We start from the raw sequence: 21031 nt of genomic DNA, 5'->3' as shown, positions 1-21031 counted from the left end.
AGTAGTTAAACACCGTACTATCTATATTAGCAGCACTAAGCTATAAACACCTTAATTGTTATTTTAATACTGTTTTCCAAAGATCCGCCGTACGAAATACTTGATAATTAGTTTTTAAAAGCTTTTTTATATGATTCTTTTAAGAATGGATAAACATATTTTACATATAATAAGCCAATGCATTTTATAATTACAAATTACTTATATAGTAATTAATTATTTTGCTTAATAATCGGTGTTTATTATTACTCACAATTTAAAGTTATAATCAAAAAGTAAATATTGAATTTATTAATTAAATGTTATATTTGATATAATGATAGAATTTTAACATAATTAAAAAAATAAAAGGAAATACGATATGATTGCTTTATAACTGTTAACATTATGTAAATATATGTAAGGAGATTGAATAATTGAATATATTTTCAATAGGAGTATTGAAAATATATATATTACATAATATAGACTAAACTACTTCTTTTTTAAATGTAAATTATTTAATGAAAAACGGTAAAGTTACTACATTATTTCAGTCCTTTAGCAGTTTTGCCAGGTTCCAAAAAATAAACTACTTAGCCGTTCATGGATTCACCGTGTGGGTGCCGGGCCCGTCGCGTTACAGGGTTAGGAGTTCGGAGCAGTGCCTGGGATTTGTAATCCTAGGCTTAAGTATGCGATAAGGCTTACATCCAGTACTTAGTCCTCCTTTCTTTCCTCACACCAAACTTATGATATATTAAATACTATTACAACCTGATTATCAGTTTCTATGACTTTTGAAGAGCTCTCATACTCCTGTAACTACGTTCAATTTTTTTTATACGTTTTCTAAAAAGTATAAAATTAATGTTTTCTTTCTTTAAACAAAACAATCACCTAGAAGAACGAAGTGCCTTGTCAATAGATTTACTCTACCTGCCTTCCTATACGCGGAATTGCAAAATTTGTCATTGACATCTATGTAGATGCAACCTGCTGATATTTTACTAAAAGTTATAATAGTTAAATTATATATATTTAAATTGTTTATAATTTACGGAACCATCAATATTATTTTTCATTTTATAAAATAAAAAAGACCCTATATTTTGTTTTTACAGCGAACTCTTTCCGGATATGGACACTTAATACCCGTACATATGCTTCACATCTCGTTAGTCGACATTGCGTGCGCTCTGTGTGTATCAATATCGCACATCTGCGCGAATTGCGCAGGCGCAGGTTTATATGGGATGTCGTACTTTCTTTTTAGTGTTTGGTGGTGTATGGAAAAAGATCACGAAGGAAAAATCGTTAGTTACGGTTAAATTGGTAGTATTTAAGTTATTACGCGTAGTAGTTATTATGTACTCTAAATATTATTAAAAAAATAATAATTTATACTTTTCTTTTCAATACCAAAAAGTAATATTATAATTTTATCATTTATATCCTTTTTATTGCACTACGGCGAAGCGTAAAAGATGAGTTGATGAGTTCAAAGATGAGATGATTTATTCTAATTTCAATATTTTTTTTGTTAATCTTAATAGCTTTGACCACTTCTTACTATTTATATTGTATTCGGATATTATCATGAAGATGACAAAATGCAGTGTATGGTCCCTCGAAAGGGACTTCACTTATTTATAGATATGTAATTTTCTTGCATAGTCTCAAAATTACTCATGTACTTTTCTTCTTTTCCTTGAAAAGCAAAAGGAAGCATTATGAAAAGGTTTTTCGAAATTCCTTATTTTTAACAATATATAAACAATATTATGACTGTTTTAGAAAAATAACTAGTAAAATATCAAATATTGTAGTTTATTCGGTATTAAAATTCATATGCTTATTACGACATAGGCATCCAAGCCTCCATAGCTCAGGGGTTAGAGCACTGGTCTTGTAAACCAGGGGTCGAGAGTTCAAATCTCTCTGGGGGCATGCATCATTACTATTATTTTTTTATTATTATTTAAATAGTTTCTCTACAACATTTTTATTTTATTTTACCTTAAAAAAGTTTGAACAATAAGTAGATATTTTTTTAACCACTAATTTATTTTTTTATTTGTCTGAATAAATTGTATTTACCTATAATAAAAATTATACAATATGACAAATAATAATTATCTTGTCTTGATCTTTATTACTTTCTATTATTATTTTCTATTATCTATTATTACTTGTATAAGAAATATAATTCAATAATATATTAAAAAGTAATTATATTTTTTTTTATATTTTATTATAATTTAGAAATAATTTATAGTGTTATTTTTAAACAAACAAAGATTCTATATAAACAAAAACAAATTACCAAATCCGGAAACAATAATAAGTACTAATTGTTGATACTTAACAATTATAAAAGAAAAAAAAAAGAGTTCCACATCCGAGTAAGCCCCATTTGGTTAAGGACACGTCCTTTTCAACATTCGCTGTGCTCTGAGCAACGCTTGGAGCATGACGTCACGCAGGTAACCTCCCCTATGACACCAGCTCGGCCTTCACCCCCACGGTGCGGCGCTCTCCGCCCTGTCTCCGGGGACTTTCCACAGGGTGAAGGAACCATATAGGTTCTGTAAGTAACCCCGATAGCTGAACTGGAAGGAACTCCCATATTTTATTAAATTCGATTTGTATTTAAGCGTGCTGTTGAAAATATTTCGATAGCGTGTTTTAGAGTTTTATAAAAATTTTACTAATTTGTATTAATAATTTATTAAAAATGGATTAAAATTTGTAATATTTCATTTATAATGTATTTGTGTATTTTCATATAAATAATATTTGGTGTTTAATGTATATAACAGTAAATTGGATAAGTAATCGTAATTTTTATATAACAGCGCCATCTCTTGTGGTTAATGTCAAACTTATAGAATAGAGAGACTAAAACACAAAGAAATACCTACTTAAATTTATTGTTTTTTAGAACTTTTACAGTCAATTTTTATTTTTAATGAACTATTAATACATTTATGTTTGTAGTCTTAATGTAAAAAGTCTAAAGTAACTACAAACTTAAAAAGTTAAATCTATCTACAAATTTAAAGTACAAAATTATCATGAGCTTAAAACTTGATATAAATATGATTAAATAAAATATAAGAAGAACGTTGAGTATAAACGTGACATGTTATATTTTTTATAAAATCTTAGATAGGTGCTGTCAAGCGGCAGTAATACTCAAATTTGCTGTTAAGATACAAGAGTCTCGAATACATTTGTTTGTTACGTCCATGATTCGTAATGAGAGTAGAGATGGAGTTTAGTAATTTGAACCTTATACCCCAGTAATACGATTTAAATATGATTGAAAGCATTAAGATGCGCCGGCGCAGGTGTGCGGCCGCCTGGTCGTCGCCGCGGCTACTACTCTCGGGTCTCGGATATGGTATTTCATTTATTAATTTGCTCGCGCTGACCAACTCGCCAATACATAAAATATTGATTAAGAAGATAACGCGAGCATATTACACGAATTCTTCATTAGACATTATGTTAATTTAGTTTTTAATGTGAATTTATAATTCGTTATTATTCTGATTTAAGTATGTTTACATATATATATTTAAGTATACCTATTCTTTTGCCAAAATAATATTGTTATATATTTATGATCGTATACGTGTCTAAATATTAATATGTATAGAGTATTTAAACATAGTTATATATATCTTCATATTTGTTTTTATAGAAGTCAAAATAGTCATTTTATATTTACTGTTTACATATTTCGACTAAGTACAGCATTTATATCAAAGTACATTTTCATGGGGAAATAATTGCCTCCAGTTAATTGGTAGGCGTTCTATGCATGTAGTTATTACATACATTATTCATATGTAAGTATTTTATAATATTAAATATGTACTCACAATTTTCTTAATAAAAAAATTCAATCAAGTTCACGTTGTATCCCGAATAGAGCAAAGTAGGCAGAGGGAACCTAGTGTTGAGATACCCCGTTTCACACTTTCCGCCAAAACTTTTGAAGGAGTGGGTGCTGAGTGGCGGAACTCAACGCCGGGCCTTGGTTTCAGAGCATTCATTTTCTCGCAACCGTGGTACAAGATCCTTAATCTTAGTTAAATCTTAGTCTAAATTGACGTTAAATGCTGGTACCGTACCTCTAGATGCTCTAATATTACACGGGGTTGTGGGCGACTACCATCCAATGACCCGAACGGTCGTTTGATCATCTTTTCTATTAAAAAAACTATTATATATTGTCTATATAATCCACATAGCTCTATAATAGTTGAAACTTTCTTCTCTTTATTCATTAAGAATATTAAGGGCAAATGTCAATTGTCCTTAAATAAACAAACGTTTTGAGAACTCAACAAACAAATAGTATATTGAAATGTCACTTGTTATAAACGAATACCTACGTATACCTTTTTAAATCTAAATAAAAAATTTAAACTTTATATTTGAACATTTTTTTTATATTAAGTTTAAGATTAGACTTAGGCTAATGGTTGTAATGCAGTTGGACTGCAAATGTTTAGTGTACAAAATTATAAATTATTACATTTATTAAACCACAAAAATAAAATAGCAAAATAAATATAATCTATTTTTATATTATTTAATCCAATTATAGTATTTGTACATCTTATTATGCTTAGTAAAAAAAACTCCACTCTAAATTGCTTAGAAACAACTTACTTATAAATAAATATATTTTATACATAAACTAGATTTATAAGTGTTTATTGTGCACAGCTGAAGGCTGTTCCAAATAAATCGTTAATTCCAGAGCAGCATTCCTCAGCTGGTCGTCGCCAAACGCGGAACCTCTAACGCCGAATTCCGCCAGTTTTTGCACGAACCAGTTTCTGGAAAAACCCAAGTCGGTCCTGTATCGAATGTTGAGATTTGGTCGTAATGTTCAGATTCAAATTAGAAACGACAGCTACAAATCAAACACCTTTTATGAGGTTAGTTATTTTTTTTAATATTTATTGATTTTTACTTAAATATTGTGGAGAGAGGGTTGGAATTTTAATTATTATACGAACGACATACGTTCCAAAAATATTAAAGATTGATTTTCTTAGAATTGGTACAATTTCAACTTTAATGAAAATGTTTCTAATTTTTTATTATGAAATAGAGTAACTGGAGAAGTCAAGTTATTTATGCAATATTTCATAATATTATAATTGAAAACATTATAATTTATTTTAATGTTTATTTTATTATGTAACTCAGCACTTTATCGATTGATTGAAATATTTAAATCTAATGACTTTAAGGAATTACATAGGAAAAAACTTGAATTATTGTTATTAATTAGTATTTGATACTTGACACTTAAGCTAAATGTATTTTTTTAAAGCGATAAAAAGAAGCCGTCGTGGCGTAGCGACACATAGGTGTGACTGTAATGCGACGGTTGTGGGTTCGATTCCCAATCGAGGAAGTGAAATATTTATATTTCTATTTCTTTGATCTGGTGTCGAGGCAAAACCCCACTCAACCCCCCACCCCCACTCAACACGCAAAGCCTCCAGAATTCTCCAGAAAGTGGGGAACGGAATGTCTTAACACTAGCTTCCCTCTGCCTACCCTGCTGCTTGCGGGATACAGCGTGAAGCTGAAGAAAAATAAATAAAATGATGTACCTACAAAAATAGGTATTATACTCATATTCTTTATACCCATGTAGCTTTTCATCGCGGTATTAACATAATTCCACTTAAGTAAACAATATTTGTCACTCATTCGTCAACTTTAACATTGATATTAAAATGTTTATAATGCTTTAGAATGACAAATAATGAAATTGTACCGACTATGTAGAATTTGACACCTCGACGACGAAATCAATAATTAACTACGAGTATTAACTACGTTTCCATTAATGATATAGAATTTTCATTATCATTAACTTAAAAGGAAAATAATTTTTGCTTTAAGCTTTTAAAATAATGCTTAAATACTATTATATAATTATTAAGAGTCATTTAAATAAGTTAAATTAGCATCTTTAAATACTTTAACTTCGATTAAAATAAAAATAAATAATTCCGGCTATATGGGTTTATGGTAAAAATGTCAAATAAACGTGTAATAAGTAGACAAAAATATTAACTTTCTCTTTAACACCGAGACGTTATGAAAAAATCGGTGGACTCTAAAGTTTCATATTAAGCTTATAATTATATTACGTTTTTACTACTGTGTACAAATTATAATGAGGTGTTTTTATTATATCATAAAAGTTATTACTTTTCAACATTCACTTATTTACATACTTTTTTTATTGGTATGTAACCAATAAAAGATATAACATATAATGTAAATGGATTTGTTTTTCAGCTGCACGATGTGTCCTGCAGATCAGGGTAGGCAGAGAGAGACCAATTTTATGACACTCCGACACCTGAGTGAAAAGAAAAGTTAAATGTTTAATTTCCTCGAATGACCGAGTTAGAAAGAGAGTTACAGTCAATTAATTTTTCATTTGCAATGATATTTTTAAATTACATTTGTTATTAGTAATACCTATGTATATTTCTCGTTATATATATATTTTTTAACAAAGCGATAAAAAATTGTAAAACGTTGAACAAACATACCTACAGAACTTATAAAGTTTTTATTTTATGCCACTTGGCTACGGAATCCTAAAAGAAAATATTTAAAGCATCACTCTATGCCTCTACTCTATTTAGTTATATTTTCAAAGACCTCTGAACCATTTACACACCAGTACGGCTGTATAACAAGGTGACCCGTCGGCCATGAAATACGGCCTTCAGATGACCCGAGATAAAAATATTTTTACAATTTACATCCGTTTCAACAAATTCAATACACATGTGTGGTATTTATTGTAAATGATCTCTAAAACTATAATTTAAATTGTAGATCCTCCTATTGTAATACTTACGCTGAGGTACTGGTATGGTCGTAAAAACAAGGATTTATAAGATAATAGTATACATGCTAAATGACTCCAAAGGTTTTTTGGAATTTCTTCTTCAAAAAGTATATTCTTTCTTTTCTCAATTCTTCTTATAAAATTTATTTGACTCAAAGTGTCGCTCGCCTGTCACTCGTGGCTCAAAGGCATAATCGGGTGACATATGTGCGATGGTTGTCGCTTCGTAGAACCTCTATTCGAATACGTCAGAAACATATAGACAATATATGTTTTTATCTTGTTTTTTAACCGACTTCTGTAAGAAAAGGAGGTTATCAATTCGACTGTATTTTTTTAATTATTTTTTTATGTTTGTTACCTCATAACTTTTGACTGAGTGAACCGATTTTGATAACTTTTTTTTGTTTGAAAGGTAAAACTTCCCGAGTGGTCCCATTTTTTTTGGTCCATGTCTGACAATGATATCCATGAGAAAATCACATAAATCTTAAATTTGCATTAGGTTGCGACTTCGAAATTATAAAATCTTTGTAAAATTATTTTTTAGTTTCACTTTTTAGTTCGTTGTTAGAAGTCGGTTTTTCTTATTGTTAAAAATTAATTTATTTTTAAAACGTTAACTTCTAACTTCCGATTTCTAACACTACATGTTATACTCGTATATTTAGAGAAACAAGCTATAACCTCCACGTACAGTACCTACATTACGAGTCCAAAGTGTCTAGAGAGTAAATTACCTAATTTATTCTAACGACACACCATTTTAAACGATATCCGAGATAACTATCGGCTGTAGTCCAAGGTAAGAGTAATTAGGATAATTTTCACCTTTGACACACGCTCTTCTAAAAACAGAACAGATTTAAATATACCAATAGAAGTGATATCAAAGCTTTATCTATACATCTGTATATAAATAAAAAAATGTTTTGTTTATAACAGTATTCTAAGAAACTATTGGAAACATTAAATAAAGTGGGAAAGGTAATAAATTAAAACAAGGCTTCAAATAATTATTAAACAACTAAAGGGAATTATCTAGCAGTCTAATAACAATATCCGGTTCTAAAGAATTCATTGGTCAGAGTGACGTTAGCGATCCTTTTCTTTCGGTCGCCGTTGACAGCCCATAAAGGTGCCTGCCAGTACTTAGAGTCGCCCTTATATATACTCTATGGTCATTATTTCTAAAAGTATATTATACTAGCGGCCCGCTCGCGGTGTCACCCGCGTGAACTATGTTATTATTAATTTCTGTCTCCATGACTACGTCCTAGTGACGTCTATGCAAAATTTGAGACTCCTAGCATTTCTAGTAACGAAGTTTCATACAAACTTTCGACCCCAAAAACAACCCCTTAGAAATCGAATATTGCAAATTCCCGTCTTAGCGAGCACCTACGTCCTATAAGTAACTCCTATGCAAAATTTGAGATTCCTAGCACTTGTAGTTTCTGAGATTTCGTGATGAGTGAGTGACCTTTCGATTTTATATATATAGATAACCAACTAATATAACTAACATCTTTTTCATAAATAAGCGCACTTAAATATTATTATTTTCATTTCTTTGCTTTGGTTACTAGGTTCACTAGGTTCCTTCTACCTACTCTCTCCTGGGGTACAGAGTGAAGCTGAAAAAAAAGTATTTTGATAAGCCACTTCCATTTATATTCCGCCTTAGGATTAAGATGCGGCACACACATAAATAGAGAGAGAGACAACTGCTAAGTCATTAAGCACTTATACGCAGAAAGAATTTCTGTTAGAATTTCGTTATCTGATGTCTTTCGAGTAATTACATGAAAATACTAGTAAATGTTAATTAAGTATATTCAAATTTGAATTTTTTGAAGTAATTATATAATACTAAAGTCTTTGTTGGTCAATGTAAACCTATTTTATTTAAAAGGATTTCGTTTCTTCTAAGCTTTACCCGCTCATTTTTATTTTGGCGCTGCAAACCAGGCTTAAACATGATGGATTCCCTCAATTTATCCGATTGGGTAATGCATGAATTATTTTCATTTCCCGACGTTGGCAAAAAAAGTTTACATAAAATTATTTAATTTAAGTAAATACACTAAATGTAAATATTTTCATAATGTATGAGACACCGGGTACTCTTTGCTGGCATTTTTTGACATCTTCACTAGTCATGTATACTATGTAAACTGTCCAAGTATTCAAGTATCTAATGACGATCACTAAAATCTCCATTTACATCACAGAGACCACAAAATTTAACATGATAACAACATGTAGCACCTCCTAATGCATATTCTTTATGAATATGTATTCATCTGAATTTCGTCGAAATGTAAATATTTTGAAACCTTATCTTTTTACTTCCTGCCATGCAATGTGCCTGATTACGAATGTTTTACTAGAACGTTCTTTAAACGTACAAATTTAAAAGTAGTACAGAAGGAATTACCCAATGATGTTTTCCTTGCAGAAATTTGTAATATTCTTTGAAATAACCTCATTCGTAAAGGAGTTAAAAAAGCGGGACGTGAAAATGGTTAATGTTAAAGGATTGGATTTTTTAATTCAATAATTACAATTTTAATCTTATATTTATAATTCCTTGTTTGTTAACAATTTAATTGATTTTTTTGATTCATTGATTCATTGATTGAACAATTTCGCCTGCAGTTCAGTATTTGGCTTGCGCCACACAAATCTTTGTTTGTCCGATCCAAAAAGATAAATTTTGCTTTCGCCAGAAAAAAATAAAATTATTCCAAAATTCTAAACGTGTATTTACGTATTCTTTCGCGAAAGTTAGTCTTTTTGCTATATTGGCCTCACTTATGAAAGAATTTTTCCTCGCTGCTCTGCTGCGAAGACCATCATTACCCAGTACGTTTCTTATAGTTTGAGCACAGACAACCTTACCTGAACTAAGCTTTGAGCGCTTGTAAATGGTTTATTTTGTACCAATTTTAAAATTTGTCGCCTTTCTCTCGTACTGAGCTTCTTCGGAAGAACGGACCTTTCCTTATTTTCAACACTACCCATTTCTTCTCGGTTTTTTATAATTTACTACACAGTCGAGTAATTTAACTTTAAATTTGACTCGATTTAACTTCAACCTTCATTACGGAGTAAAATAATTTTTTCACGCGTCGATAACGACAGTTCAAATTCTTTCGGCATGTTGGCTTCAAGATTTTTTCTGAACACTAAACAAAACTCGAAAGTTTGTTAATATATCGAGATATTAGGATACGTTTCCCGATGTTCACATCTATACAAGCGATGTTCATATTTTACCTAAAGTGACAAAATGTCGCGGGAATAACATTGTATCAAGAGAATGGTTGGTGTGCAAATACTTATTTGACTTTAAGAAAAGGTGTTTTTACCATCTAATTTTTTATTTCCATTTTCTAAGAATTTTTAATAATCGATTCCAAATATATATAGATTAAGCTATTAAATACAATAATTAACTGAAATCATTCTGTGTTTTTGTAGGTGTAAATTCAAAAAAATTAGGTGTGCAAATACTTTTTTTACCCACTGTAGGTATGGATGAATTATTGCGAATATCTTAACTATTAATATAAAATCATTACACTAGCATAGTATACAGGTAACGTAGCAATAAAATAAAAAACTAGTAAACATAGTTTGACTAAAATGGGAAGTAGAATTTCTTTCTCAGTACGTTGGCATCGCATGTGCAGGTGTTTGAAGCAATCTCAGCGAGGAATGCTGAGGCAGGTGACAGGACGAGCGTGTTCTCAGCGTTAGAGCTCAAATCACGTCTATTAACCGCAGGACTATGACCGGCCATAGACCTAGGAAATATCTATATTACCTATAAAATTATTATTTTATTAAATCTTTAATCAGCTACATGCACATAGCAGGGCAAAGAGAACCTAATGTAAGGACACTCCGTGAGTGGTAGAACGCACCACCGCACTTTGCCTCCACATTAGAGAGAAGAAATGAAAATATTAAATAGCCTCGAGTGGGAATCGAATCCACTACCTGCCGCGTTTTCACTTACACTTATTGCCCCTACGCCGAGACTGAGGGAATATTTTATAGTAGGCATATAATCATAACTAAGTGTAACTGAACACGTTAGTAAATAGTCAAGATACAAAATCCAGCTTTCTAAGATCTGCTTAGATAAAGTGAGAACGAGCGTTTGTAGAGAACAAAGGTATTTTTCCTTAGCTTTCCTTTTCAGTTTACCTCAATAAAAACGAAAACTAGATAAATATACATAAAAAAATATAATACCTACATACAGCAATAACATTTAATATTTTTTATACTATGGCTTTAGATAATACATAATACGGCTTTATTAAACGTCGTAATATAATTTTATTTTATTGTTAATTTAAAAGAAAATTAAGAAAACGAATGATTAAATTAGAAAAATTGAATCTACAATCGTCGTCCTACAGACGTTACAGAAGCCAGCTAAGTTTTCTGTCCATTATATTTAATTTATAACTCTATGGCGAATGTAATGGTGTAATTCTAAACGACTACATATATATGGTATGGTAAGTAACAACTAACAGGATTAAAAAGCACCGCGACAGGTGGCTAGCGACCGGTGTTAGAAAATCGTTAGGATAAGACCCGTTTGCTTCCTATACTACGTCTTCCTTTAAAAACATAACATATAAATAAAAGTAAAGTAATAAATTAAAGTATCAATCGTCTTTTTTTTTCAAAAATTCTAATCTTTTAAGTAGGTATTATGTACATATTATATACTTCGATTTCGTTTAAGTCTGCAGTTTTATCAAATTACTGGGGGCACCGCACAAGGGTGTGGCTGTACCGCGACGGTTATGGGTTCGATTCCCACTCGAGGAAGTAAAATATTTATTTACGTTTATATTTCCATTTCTTCGCTCTGGTGTAGAGGTAAAGCGCGGCGCTGAGTTCTGCCACTCAACACGCAATGCCTCCAGAATTCGGCAGAAAGTAGGGAATGGAGTATCTTAACACCAGGTTCCCCTGCCGTATGCGGGATACAGCGTGAAGCTGAAAAAAAAAGAAAAAAATATATATTTCCTAAACCTATCCTACCTTCCTACCTCTGATGCCACAAAATAGTAGTACTGTAAATATGTTAAAAGTATAAAAAGAGAACATTATACTTTTTTTATTGCTACGTGTGACGTGTGATTATAACCTATCCTAACGTGACATTTATGCAATTTCATTTTACGTATTATACGAAATCCGCTCGTCACGTCGATAAAAGTTGCTTTTATTGCAAAAATTAATCATGATGACCATGATCAATTTTTAAGTCCAAAATTGTGATAAAAATTAAAGCCGATTATAATTCAGAGTTTTCGCCAACACCTACAATCTTTGCCTCCAATTTGTATCTGAATTCGTATCCATAGCCATGAATATTACAGCTTCACAGGTACACGTTGTATCCCGTACATAGCAGGGTAGGCACAGGGAACCTAGTGTTCCACTTCCACACTTCGTTCCCCACTTTCTGCCGAATTTTGGGGGTTTTGCGTGTTGAGTGACAGAATATTACGTTAATTTTAATAGAGCACAATATTAGATACTATATCTATAGGTTTTTCAAATTTATAAATTAGTTTCTTTATCGGTTAAATCCGATTTAAATTTTAAGGATACCTTCAGATGTTCTGAATAAGCGTTTAAAAATGTCGACATAGCCCGATAAGAACGTATGGCTTAGTCGGTTAGAGCGCTTGAACGATTTTCAAAGAAGCGCTGGTTCAAATCCCACTGCGTTCTACTTACCTAAGTGTGGAATAACACTTTAAGAAATGTTAAAAATATTTAAAAAATAATATTCTCTCTTGCCAAACGATAATTCTAAGTAATTATTTTTGAGTAGCGATAATCCGTAAAAATCTACCTACAGGCATGCTAATAACGTAAATAAATTATAACAAACGTATAAAAATTTCGACGTAGCTCGATGAGAACGTATGGCTTAGTTGGTCAGAGCGCTTGGACGGTTTCCATAGAGGCGCGGGTTCAAATCCTGCTACGTCCAAATTTTTATACGTTTTCTTAGTAAGTGTTTCTCCTTCCTAATGTGGAAGGGAATAACACTTTTAAAAAAGTAAGAAATATATACCTACACTAACTTATGCTCGTATAACCATATATTACAGCTTAACAATAAATTTCGTTTTAAGCTATCACATTCTAAGGTTATTTAAATCACCGTATTTCTTGAAGTCTTCGGCATCTTACGTTGATGGAAGCGTTAAATTAACGATTTTATGAAAAGTAACAATGGCCTTTGGATACATACCCGTGATTTCCGTTACTTAATGTCAATAGATAAATGAGCTTTATGTATGTGGGCGCCTTGCACCTGCTGGTCTAGTGCAGGGTTGACATTCTATTATCTTAGACAATGCAACTTAATATTTTTACTTATTTTTTTTTACTTAATTATTTATCCTGCATATAGCAGGGTAGGTAGAGGCATAGTGCTACGACACTCCGCTTCCCACTTTCCGTTCCAATTTTGGAGGCATTGTGTATTAAGTGTTGAATTTCAACGCCGTGCTTTGCGTTCATATCAGAGTGAAGAAATGAAATGATTAAATATTTTATTTCCTCGAATAGGAATCGAACCCTCTGCACTACGATTGGCCTACTTGTGTTGATATTTAATAAGCCCAATAAATTATATATATTTTTTTATAAATTGGTTTTTTTTATGGTATGTAATTATGAGTTTTATCTACTTATATATATCTTCTTTCAGATTTTCTCTGCATTAATCAATTGTAAGTATTTTGATTTGAGTTTGATAAAAGAATATTTTAAGCTATTTTTTATCTTTGACTTTGACCTTGCCCGTAAGATTTCTCTTATCTATTTGTTAAAAAATAAATTTTTGTATTTGCTTGTGAATGGGCGTGAAATTAACTACTATTTGCTTATGTTTATACAACGACGATTTTTGAATGAGAAAAATAAATATTGTTATTATTTCTATATTACTAATTATTCAATAAATTATTTGTATAATTAAAATAACTTATTTAATAAATAAAAATAATAAAACGTAATATACGGCAACATCCATTTTTATGAAGCACAGTTAGAATGTAATATATTTATTTACATTAAGCTGATTCTAATAAGAATTAAATATATTATATTTTCCATTTAAATTTATTCATTAATTACTTATTTTATTTATTATTTCCCATTTATTTATCTACAATCGGCGAAGACAACCCTATGTATATAATAATTACAGAATAGTCTCTCTAACACGATTCTAATAGGAAACGCGTAATGGCCGCCACCTGCTGCACTCCTCCAATCACAATAGCTTAGATTACCTGTACTTACATATATTTCTCTATTATTTTATAATGCCGTACACGAGACTTTAAAATACATCTTGATTAAGCTTATCTAATTACAAACAAATGGTTGTACTATAAATTGATCTCGAGATTATTTTAAGATAGATGTTGTTTTAATTTGAAAGCAATTATTTGATTTCTATGGAAAGTATATTTAAATTTAAGTTATATTTACATTGATATTCAGGCCAATGTCTGATAAGGATGAGAGTACTAGAATTGGATATGAAATCAGTGAAATTACATTAGTTGCTATAAAGTACCTTATATAAAATTCGCTGAATATACTGTAGCAGTGGCTACGATAAGGTCAAAAGATAAAATAATCAGGAACACTATGGACGAGGGACATTGAAGACTAAAATTTGAAGATGGTCTTGACATCCTTGCTAGCAGTGATGCCAAAGTCCAGCCCACTTCCAAAAGTCTAAATGCCTAAAATGTTACAAAAATCTGCCCATTTTAATGCTTGCAAAAACAGGAAGGGAGGTTATATTTGCGTGGTTTTAACCCCTATGTACATATATTTGGTTGTGTTCTCTTATCATTTATTTTATACAGATATATATTTATACTAGTGGACCCGAACGCGGCTACGCCCGCTTGAACTATACGAAAATTTATTAAATATATTTATGAAATTATTTTCAGTTTTCAATAGAGAGATTCGTTTAGCAAGATCGTTTTGGGTGACGTTTTCTAACAACAAACTTTGCAAATCGTTACTTAGCAAGCGTTGTTATTAACATGGCGGAATGAATTGCATGTCAAATAAAAGCATTTTAATATATTGGTATATATCGAAAATATTACAAATATGAGAAAATAAAGTATCCTATGTTCATCGCGATACCCTCAAGTATCTCTATATCAGTATTTTATCACAAAGAGCAACTGTTGAGTTTCTTGCCGGCTCTTCTCAGCAGAACTGTCTTTCGAATCGGTGGTAGCTTTTTGTTTATATGTTCATTCGACGATTCAAAAGTGCTTATAATAAGTTTATTTGAATAAAGAATAAGAATTTAATTAATAAGAATTTGAATTTTGAAAATTAAATTAGCGGCTTGGCCCTGATTGCGTAAAAGACAGACAGACAGACAGAGTTACTTCCGAATTAATAATATAGGTATGGATATATATTTATCCTCAAAATATTTTAGTTGGTATGATATAAATAAATGTATATTTGACCTCGTACTGTTGCTATGTAATAAACTTACTTTATTTATCACAAATCTTTACGTCAACAAAGTTATCTACTTTTTTATATGTAATATAATTTAAGCGTAGTAAAAATAAACAACACACATTAAATTACAAATTTTTCCTTATACACAATGAATGAAAATGTTTTACTTTTTTTTAATGTATTGAACGATTCCCCTGAGTGGGAATCGAACCGTCGCGTTTAACACACTTACACCACTGTGCCAGGACGGCACCAGATATATTTTTTAGGAATTTATTTTTAACAACTTTTAAAGTAATATAAGTAAGTACCTTACACCTGCATACTTGAAGAAATTCAGATATTTAATGTGTTTCCCAACAGCCTCTATGTTCGAGGCACCTGTGCACACTGCTCGGTTCCCACATCTCAGTGTCAATATTGACACTGATAAAATCAATCTCACTATCTCAGACCTGTTGAAGTTGGAATTGCCCACACATCATGAAATGTCTACTTGTTTGAAGTGTTTTTCAATTTATCACTGCTGCTTTAGATTTAAATTTTATTTAATTTTGAAGTTAATAGTGTTGTACTACTATACGCAAGGAAAAAATATTAAATAATATATAAAAATATTAATTTAAGTAGATATTTGTTTTTCTGACGTAGTTAAGTAAAGCACAGTGAAAAGCTGAGAACGTACTACTGTAATAATGTCGTTTCTGCTTGTCCTCTCTACCAAATGCTGAATATTGATGAAAATTTAGTTTTCTTCATTATAGAATTATTATTAATTACTTATTTATTCTATAAGATTTAGCAATTTACATCAAAAGTTGATACAACTGTATACATTCCTTTACATTACAGCATTATTTATTTAAGACTTGCGTGATCATCGCAGTAAAAATAAATCTTTTAAAATTAAAATAACACTATAGTGACTAATGAAGCGTTATTTCAATTAATATAATTTAATAACTTCTTCTCAACTATTAAAAATTTTAAGACAAAATTTTATAGATACCTATAAAATAAGCTAATTAATAACTATTGGAACTATATTTCTAAGCATTCAGCTTATATTAGGGTTAAACGAGTTAAAAACTTGACAGAAGAAGTTTAAGTTTCTAATAGATACAATATGAAAATTACAATTATATAATTATTTTATATAGATGTCGTTTCTACTCTAGCAAGCAATTAAGTAGTGTTGGCGCCGCTATTAAAATTCCTATATTTGGTATATCAATACAAAAACCGGTTTTTTTTATTCATGCTGTTTCTCAATTTACACATCTTATAAATATTTGGTTGACGTCGGTTGTCGATACTCACTTAATATTAATATATGTATTAAAATTCAATTCCATTCTTTCTTAAGAAATTGTAAATTATAAAAATATGGTTACTAATCAAGGTTGTTAATATCTTAGGTATATTTCTGAAGAAATGGAGAATGCCTCCAGAATTCGGCGGTATGTGGGCATCACAAGAGTGTCTTCACATTACTTTGCAATTAATAAATAATAATAATAAAGCGGAACTCAATGAAGCGCTTTGTTTTCATATAGGAAAGAGGGAATCGAACCCAGAACCGTCGTATTTACTGTCACCCCCTGTACACAATTAATTATTAATTCATTAATCATTTTAATATTTGATCTTTAAAGCTTTGTAACTATATATGTACATCAGCTTCACGCTGTACCCCGCACACAGCAGGTTAGTCAGAGGGAACCTAGTGTTAAGACACTCCGTTCTCCGTTGATATATGTACATAGGTTTAATTATTACTAAAGTGATACAAGATGCAATGTCTATTAGTATAAGCGATACCCACTAAGCCCCTCAAATCCCAATAGGGCACGAACGCAAACAGATAAACGAAGATCGTTGGAAAAAACCATTAAAGGTAACCGAGTACTCGGCAAATAATATAAGAGTAAATTAAGTTTTCGATATCCCACATTATCTTGTTATTATCAGCAACTTATATATGGGTATATCTATATATATAAAATCGAAAGGTCACTCACTCATCACGAAATCTCAGAAACTACAAGTGCTAGGAATCTCAAATTTTGCATAGGAGTTATTTATAGGACGTAGGTGCTCGCTAAGACGGGAATTTGCAATATTCGACTTTTAAGGGGTTGTTTTTGGGATCGAAAGTTTGTATGAAACTTCGTTACTACAAATGCTAGGAGTACAGAAATTAAAAATAACGTAGTTCACGCAGGCAAAGCCGCGGGCGGGCCGCTAGTATTATTATAATTAAAGAATGAAAAAGAGAGGCCTGGAATTCTGAGGCCAGGCCGAATCTGATTTAAGTGAGACATGAGACAGTTTGTGGGTTCGATTTCCACTCATTGAGATCCGTCACTCAACACGCAATGTCTCTTGGATTCAGCGAAAGTCTCAAAAAAACCGGAAATGTCTTAAGGGAAACGTAGTATCTTAACATTAGAAATAATAACTTAAACTTTATTTAACTTTTTTGTATTTGTTTTATTTTATTTAATAATGGTATAGTGTCAGTCAAATTGATACTGATCGTACAAAACGCTTGTTTCCAAGAAGGCCCAGCGGTTCATTCAAATCCAACCGTCCTCAATAATTAGCGGAACAAATAAACCAATTATTTGATGATTCGCACCGCTCGCCTAGAGCCAAATAAGAACTATATGGAGAGAATTAGAATCATTCCTCCAAAATGCTAAACGGAATTCGATCGAAATTGAGTAAAACGCCCACATAACGACCGGAGATTTTTTTATAATTGGCAACAGCTGCAAAGGATAGTTTTTTGCCAATTCTACATGGACATATAGTTAATAGGCGGTTGTGAAATCAATGATTCTAAATTGATGTTTCGAAAGTCGTTAGACTCTGGCTCTTTTAGCTCTAGCAAACAGGTGATATTAAAAAAAAATTAGCTTCACATTGTATCCCGCACACAGCAGTGTAGGCAGAAGAAACCTAGTGTCAAGACACTCCGTTCCCCATTTTCTGCCGAAATCTGGAGACATTGCGTGTTGAGTGGCAGAACTCAACACCGTGCTTTGCCTCGATACCAGAGCGAGGAAATAGAAATATAAATGTAAATAAATATTTAATTTCCTCGAATCGGGATCAAACCCACAACCATCGCGTTACAGTCACACCCTTGTGCCGCTGCGCCACGATGGTCTCGTACAGGTGATATTAAAAGATTTAAAATTATCAGCATTATATTTAGTATCGTCAGCAATAACACCGCAAATTAGTCGATAATTACCACTTCATTATCAATGAACCGTAAAAAATGCTAAACTAAATAAGATAACATTTTATATATGCTGTTGCGCTTGTTATATAGTACCTACTGATTTGTTTTAATTACAATTTAATTGTATATAAAAAAAAAGTTATTTCATAATGTTTTAAAAATACTAAACATTTAATAGGATTTGTACAGAAACAATTTAATTTAATAGTAATTTAATATAATTGTAATATTTATTATTTATTTATACTTAGTTTTGTAAAGTCGGTAAAACATAGCTTTGGTTAGCAGTTAGTAGTGCAGATTTCACGTTTAATAACTTCTCAAACAATATTAATTTATAATTTTATTATCTCCGATAAGTGTAGTTATAAATAGATTAAATTGAATTAATAAAATACATAATTTTCCTTGTAATAATTTATATTACAGGTAGATTGAGATTCATTGATAAAGATTTTATATAAAAAAACTGATTAAAATAAAAAGTCTATAATTGTTTGTCTACATGAGTTCTTTAGGTACTGGAGTATATTTAAGGCCACTATCATTAAGTAGAGTTACAACCCAAGCATCTTCTGAAATCAAACCAGATTGCAGCAGTTGCACAGCAGCAGCAATATTAGCAGCACTTGTGTATCCCACATATAAACCTTCTTTTTTTCCAATCATTTTTTTATATTTTATTACTTCTTCATCAGTAACACTAAGAGTGCCATCAAGAGTGTCAAATTTAAATAGATTTGGAACACAACCATATCCAGATCCTTGGAGTAAATGCAATGGTTTTGTTATTGCACATCCTTTGATTGGCTCCGAGCCTTTGGGCTCCACCACAAAGCATTTTATATTTTGATTTTTTTGTTTTAAAAATCTAGACGTCCCGGTAAATGTACCAGCAGTACCAACTGTCGCTATAAATGCGTCAATGTGATGGCCAGTTTGTCTCCAAATTTCAGGTCCAGTGGTAGCATAATGAGCGTGTACATTCATTTCATTATTAAACTGATTCACATAGTAAGCACCTGTCTGTTCTACGATTTTAAGCCCTTCATCTTCAGCTTGTTTGACATCTGCTAATGTCACGTTTCCATACGTACCTTCTACCTGTGGCATTTTGATACATTTAGCGCCAAGTGCTTCCATGTGTATAGCTCTTTGAGCGCTATTACCTTTGGACATAGTAACCGTTAAAGGGTGCCCGAGGACTGCACATACCACTGCTAGGCCACAACCTTGATTTCCAGAAGTTACTTCTAGAACAGGGGCACCAGGCTTTAACTTTCCACTTTCACGAGCCTGTTTTATCATAAAGAGTGACGAACGACACTTGATCGAAGCGCCTGGATTCATAAATTCACATTTCGCCAGAATGCGTCCTGGACCTGGCCACAATCTATCCAGTGCTATTAGAGGGGTATTACCGATGAGATCCAAAGCTGAAGCCGTTATTTCGTTTTTAACTCCGTTGGTATCAGTCATGATTGTAAGTTACAGTTACCAGCTATAATAATAGTGCCCTGGACAATACTGAAGCAAAGTGTGGACCTGTCAGCTCCTTTATACTATAGAGCATTGAAGATGAATTACAATGCGTATGCTTATGTACTTTGGTATAGATGAACATACTAAAATGAGAAGCGTACAGGCTACTTACGAAAGGTGACTCTTAATTAATAATATAAATATTGATATAAAATGAAAATGGAACTGTTACGCATAAATAATTTGTATTCATATTTCATAGTTTTGATTAATACATGTACGTACATATGTTTTTATAATTGGATCCTTTTTAACACATACCAAAACCGTTTTTGATTCTTGTGTATTAAAAGAATATATTCATAATTTAGTACATTATAACAGTGTTTTGAATACTGTAATGTAAACTTTAAAAATGCTATTGATATTGATTTATTTAATCCTTTTTACACCTTCATGCCTTTTCCTTCCTTCATGTACCAGTGGCATAGGAGACCGTTTTTCGACTCTAGATATTTAGTGATGAAACTCTACCAGAACGGGGGGCTAAAACTAATCAATTTGCCTGTGTGTTTCTAATTTGAACCCTTTCTTTATATTATTTATTTCTTTATCGTCTTTTATCCCCTTGCTATCGCTGACAAAATAACAGAAGATATTGTGACTATTATCTTAGAATAACATGTCATTCATATGTTTAACAAAACGATAATTCTATTCGGTCGGCCCCTTGGGTCAGATGAAAAAAATATATGCAAGTATACCTACTGCAATATATGTATATATTCTTTTTTTTGTAGGGGTAGATAGAGGTAACCTAGTGTTATGATACTACATATATTAAT

At 31.4% G+C, this 21031-nt stretch overlaps 2 non-coding genes across 2 annotated transcripts; one reads left to right on the top strand and one right to left on the bottom strand.

Annotated features, from left to right (window-relative positions):
- The first annotated feature begins 1856 nt into the window (after positions 1–1856).
- TRNAT-UGU (transfer RNA threonine (anticodon UGU)) lies at positions 1857–1929 on the top strand. The gene has a single exon. It is a non-coding gene; the product is annotated as a tRNA-Thr (tRNA).
- Positions 1930–2370: 441 nt separating this feature from the next.
- On the bottom strand, positions 2371–2604 carry LOC146537832 (RNase MRP). The gene has a single exon (XR_014878170.1).
- Between the last annotated feature and the right edge of the window lie 18427 nt (positions 2605–21031).

The sequence above is a fragment of the Heliconius melpomene genome, chromosome 7 (genome assembly GCF_056956725.1).
Source record: "Heliconius melpomene rosina isolate 202511_hmr_F chromosome 7, ASM5695672v1, whole genome shotgun sequence".
Classification (NCBI taxonomy): Eukaryota; Metazoa; Arthropoda; class Insecta; order Lepidoptera; family Nymphalidae; genus Heliconius; species Heliconius melpomene.
The sequence above is the reverse complement of the archived record's forward strand: the minus strand, read 5'-3'. Positions and strand labels throughout refer to the sequence as shown.